A 5,544-nucleotide genomic window follows, 5' to 3' on the forward strand; every position below is an offset into this window, starting at 1 on the left:
GTTGAATTGCATCCCCCCAATATATGTGTTGGGATCCTAGCCCCTGTAACTGGGTGGTAGAAAGGGTCTGTGCTCAATTGTTCACCAGAAGGTTGATGGTTCAAACTCACCAAGTAGTGTTGCAGAAGAAAGGTCTGGTGATCTGCTTCCATAAAGATTACAGACTGGAAAATCCTGTGGCGCAGTTCTACTCTGTCACATATGGGGTTACTATGAATTGGGTGTTTTATTTTGTATAGCGGTGGAAGTAATCTAATCTAGTGAAATGCAGTCACTTTCCACAATGCAATCTCATGAAACACAATCCATCAATCAGTTGAAGTCATGCCACTATAGGGTGGGTCCAAAACCTAATCACTTCCAAGTTATAAAAAGAGCAGAATAGACACAGAGACACACATGGAAGGGAAGACAGATGCAATATGAAGAGAGACACATACACATGCTTCTACAAGCCCAGGAACAGCATGGATTGCCAGCAGATACTAGAAGCTCTGGTAGCATAGTGCCTAAGGCACTTGACTGCTAACCAGGAGGCTGGCGGTTCAAACCCACCAGCCACTCCTTGGAAGGAAGGTTGTGCAATCCTACTTCCATAGTGATAACTGCCTTGGAAAGAGGGATCACTAGGAGTTGGGGCCGACTCGATGGCAAATAACAACAACAACAACAACTAGAAGCTGAAATTGACAAGGAAGGACCACCCCTGAGAGGCACACCCTGAATTCTGGCTTCTAGTCTCCTGAACTAGAGAGAATACATTTCTCCTAGCTGGTTTGGATGAGGGGGACAGAGGCCAGGCACAGGCTGGTGGAGCCCAGGGAAGCCACCCTGGGCTTTGGAGGGGACACTGCCCCCTCCCAGCCCAGTCTGCCCCTCTCCATGACTTGCTTCTTTTTGAAAATTGTATCTCCTCTCTCTGCTGGTTGTGGTATGGTTAGGGGCCATCAAGTTCCCTTCAACTCATAGCAACCCTGTGTACAACAGAATGAAACCCTGGCCGGTCCTGTACCAGCCTCACAGTCCCTGCTGTACCCGAGCCCACTGTCGCAGCCACTGTGTCAATGCATCTCACTGAAAGTCTTCCTCTTTTTTGCTAACCCTCTACGCAGTATCCTTCTCCAGAGACTGGTCCCTTCTGATAACATGTCCAAAGTGCTTAAGATGAAGTCCATCCTCACTTCTAAAAAGCATTGTGGCTGAACCTCTAGGACAGATTTGTTCCTTCTCCTGGCCATCCTGGGTATAGTCGTTATTCTTTGTCAACACCATAGTTCAAAGGCATCAATTGTTCTTAAGTCCACCTTAGTTATTGTCCAGCTTTCCCATGCATGTGAGGCAATTGAAAATACCACAGCTTGGAAAGAAGAATGAAGAAAACCAAAATTCATGGAAACAATTAGTCCTAGCGATTGGTACACCATCCGATCTGCAGCCTATATGACTATGAGACCAGAAGAACTAGATGGTGCCCGGCTACCACTATCATCCACTTGGAAGGGTATCTATGTAGGAGATCCTTGATAGAGAGGGAGAACAACGTGGAACAAAACTCAAAATCATTTGGAGAAAAAAAAAATGGTGGGGACCAGGTTTGCTGGTCCAATAGAGCCTGGTGAAACCACTGAGACTATGGCCCCTAGCTGCCCTTCAGGTCTGGAATTGAACCCACACCTGTGGTTTCCAGCCAAACAAAAGACAGGCATATGAGTTGAACATTTACCTCAAGTATTTACATTCTTTGGAGAGAACAATCATTGAGAAAGAAGGGCTGCTTATGCACAGGGAGACAGCTCAGGGGGCAGGAGTGTATGGAGGGATGGACACTGGGAAGAGGTAACTATGGGGAGGAAGTGGGAGGGGAGCTGTTGCATTGTGGTAAACTGTGGTCAATGACATGAGACAAAGTATATGTGAACTGCTGTATGGAAAGTGAATTTGCTTTGTAAATCTTCACCCAAATCACAATAAAAAAAAATTAAAAATTAAAAATTAAAAAAAAAAAAGGAAATACCACAGCTTGGGTCGCTGCACCTTAGTCTTCAACATGACTTCTTTGCTTTTTTTTTTTGTCTTTTGCAATTAGGCACATAGAAACTATTGAATTGTTGTATGTTCTGTGTGTATATTTTCAACAACAAAAATAAAATAAATTATTAGACAAATTTTTTGATCACTTGTTCTCAAAGGTCTCACCCAGGGCCTGCTCCCACCTAACCCATTGCCACCAAGTCGATTCCAACTCATAGACACTCTGTAGGACAGGACAGAACTGCCCCATAGGGTTTCCAAGGCTGTAATCTTTATGGAAGCAGACTGCCACATCCTTCTTCTGCTGAATCGCTGGTGGGTTTGAACCGCTGACCTCTTGGTTAGCAATGGTGCTTAAGCACTGCACTACCAGAGCTCCATCTGGGCAGCTGCAAAATGTCAAGTGTTCGAGTTCCAGGTTGACCACCAGCTCCCTGTGGTCAGCTCTGGCTACCACACTCTGGGCCTCGGTCTCTCTTCCGAGAAATGGGGGCACAGCCAGGCGGATGGCAGCTTGTGGCCCGGCTTCTGGGGGGCGCCCGGAAGTGGGATTTCACAGCACCTCCAAGCTGTGCAGAGAGGCATCGTGTCGCCAGGGAGCTGGACAGGTCGCGGTCGAGGTGCTGCTCACACCCGGCACGCCCGCCCTGCCTGCCGCGTCTGCACAGCAGACTCCCCCCACATGGCCCCAGCACACAGGGGACCTTGTGAGGTGGCGTACGAACATCTGGGGAACACGCCGGGAGACCTGAAGACGGGCCAGGGCCTGACCTGGGACCCTTCCGGTGACAGAGGAGGAAATCGAGGCTCAGAGAAGGTCAACACAGGGCCAAGGTCACACAGCCAATAGGTACCCAAGTCCTGGGCGGGGTTGGTACCCAAGTCCCCAGCAGAATCAGCACCCATGTCCTCAGCAGGGTCAGTGTTGGGCCTTCAGTGGAGTCAGTACCCAGGTTCCCAGCAGGTTTGACACCCAGGTCCTCAGTGGGGTTGGCATCAGTGGGGGCATCTCCTCGGGCCTCAGCAGAATCAGCACCCAGGTCCCCAGCAGGGTTTGTGCCTGGGCCTCACCCAGGCAGACACTGTCCATTGCAGACACAGGTGGCTGCCTCCCTCAAGCTTCTGTTTTCCTGAGGGGCAGGGCTGAGCTGCAAACCCAAATCCCCAGGGAGCTGGCCCCGCCATGGTGTTCTGGCCAACGTGACACTGTCTGGCAGGCCCCAGCCAATTTTAACTTAGAACAACATGGACAGAACGTTCTATTGACATGCCTTTTATTTTCCGCCCTCTTTGTTTTTTGTTTTTGTTTTTTAAAAAAGATAAAATAAAATACAGGGAGAACCTGCTTGGAGGCTGACTCAGCAAACCCTCCCAGAGAGGCCTGAGCTCCTGGTGGGGGAGCTGGCTGGGGTGCCCCTGGGACACTTGGGGCTCTGTCAGCAGCTCCGGGATGTTCATGACGTCCCCCTGGCTCTCCCTGGGCAAATGACAGGGCAGCTGCTAGATCACGGCTCCCAGGGAGTGAGCCCAACCTCACATGGGGACCTCAAGTCAGCACCAGAAGGCAGCTCCCATGGGTGCCCAGGCTGGCAGGGGGACCCAACACGAGAGCCAATGGAAAGTCATCAACTATAATCCAGGCACAGCTGTCCAGGCCACAATCCTCATCTGTTCTTGTAGAACATTCTGTACAGTCCCTCACACGGCCTTCTTGCCCTTAAGGGTCCACTGGCTCCCCCCGCAATCCCATCCAGCACCTAATCTCAGTCCACCGACACCCATGGCCATCTGGTCCTACACTCAGCCAGTGACTGCTCCTGATGCTGAAAGCCCTTCCATTTGTCCATGTGGGAAACCCTCACCAACCATTCAGGGCCAAGGCAGAGTGTCACTTCTGCTAAGAAGTCTGCCTGGATTGCCATGTAGATATATGCTCCAACCTATACCAACTGAAGCAGCTCTGACTGTGTAGTGGTTAAGGCTTTTGGCTGCTGACTAAGAAGGTCAGCAGTTTGAACCCACCAGCTGCTCCATGGAAAACAGATGAGGCAGTCTGCTTCCATAAAAATTTATGGCCTTGGAAACCCAGTGAGGGTTAGGATGCCAACTGGGACCATGTGGACTGAGTGTATCCGAAAGAAACTGGGTGAGACTGATCAGACAAGGCAGGAATGGCCATGCAGGGGTCTGAGGGAGGGGCCACGGAGTAGAGAAAGGGTCAGCAGCAGGACCCAGGGTAGGTGCTTTGCTCTTGAACACCTGAACAGAATGAAACACAGATGCAAGGAGTTTCCTGGAAATAGTTTCTGACCCCAACAGAAGCAAAGATGATGGATGTGCACTGGGGTGTGGTACAGACAGAACAGGGGGTCTGGGCCTGGTTCCCAGTGATGTGGGTACATGTGAAGTATGCAGTGTAGATGGGACATGGAGTCTGACCCTGCTTGTCCCAGTGACACAGATGCAGGTGAAATGTGTGGTGTAGACAGGACATGGGGTCTGGGCTAGGTTGTTCTAGCAATACAGGTGCTACGCCTAAGGCACTTGACTGCTAACCAGAAGGCTGGCAGTTCAAACCCACAGGCCACTCCTCTGAAGGAAGGTTGGGCAATCTACTTCTGTAGTGATGCTGTCTCAGAAACCCAAGGAGGGGTCGCTATGAGTTGGGTCCAACTTGGTGGCACATAACAACAACACAACGTGTGGGGCGTGTGGTGTAGATGGGAAGTGGAGTCTGACCTGGTTGTCTCAGTGATGTGGGTGCTGTTTTGGTTACCTAGTGCCTCTCTAACACAAATATACCACAAATGGGATGGCTTTAACAAATAGGAGTTTATTCTCTAATAATTTGGAGGCTTTAAGTCAGAGTTCAAAGTGCCAGGCTCTAGGGGCTGGGTGAAAGCCTCTCAACCTTGGCCTTCAGCTCTGTCTCCTGCTTCTAGCCCACTGAAGCTAGAGGCTTTTCTTCACTCAGACAGCTACTGGCTGCTGAGGTTGACAAGCCCAAGGTCGACAAGTAAAAAGTCACAGTCCCAATGTTACGAAACAACATAGCAGGCCACTAATTCAAGTCCAGGTAAGGTCCCAAGGTCAGCAGGGCATGGCAGGCTGTTGGCTACATGCAGAATTCAAGCGTGCCATAAGCTAGAGATTGTTCCCAAGGCTTCTCCTTATATACAGGAAGCAGACCACATCCCTAAGACAGCTACTCAGCTGCTCACAGTAGATTCTACCATGGAGTTGATTACCAGTCTCATCATGGGGAATAACTACCACCAGCTAGCTGCCCAGCCACTCAACGAGGCCCAGCCAAGTTGACAACAAACTTAACTACCACGGGTCCTGTGTGGGTCACGTAGTGTAGGTGAGATGTGGGGTCTGACCAAGTCACCTGGAAATGTGGCTGTGATGTGGGGTCTGCAGTACAGATAGGCTATAGGGTCTAATTCTGTTGTCCTGGTGATGCAGATGCCTTGGCGGGGGGGGGGGGGGGGGGGGAAGGAATGCAGTAAT

The sequence above is a fragment of the Orycteropus afer genome, unplaced genomic scaffold (genome assembly GCF_000298275.1).
Source record: "Orycteropus afer afer isolate SDZICR_OR568_19922 unplaced genomic scaffold, OryAfe1.0 scaffold00136, whole genome shotgun sequence".
NCBI lineage: Eukaryota > Metazoa > Chordata > Mammalia > Tubulidentata > Orycteropodidae > Orycteropus > Orycteropus afer.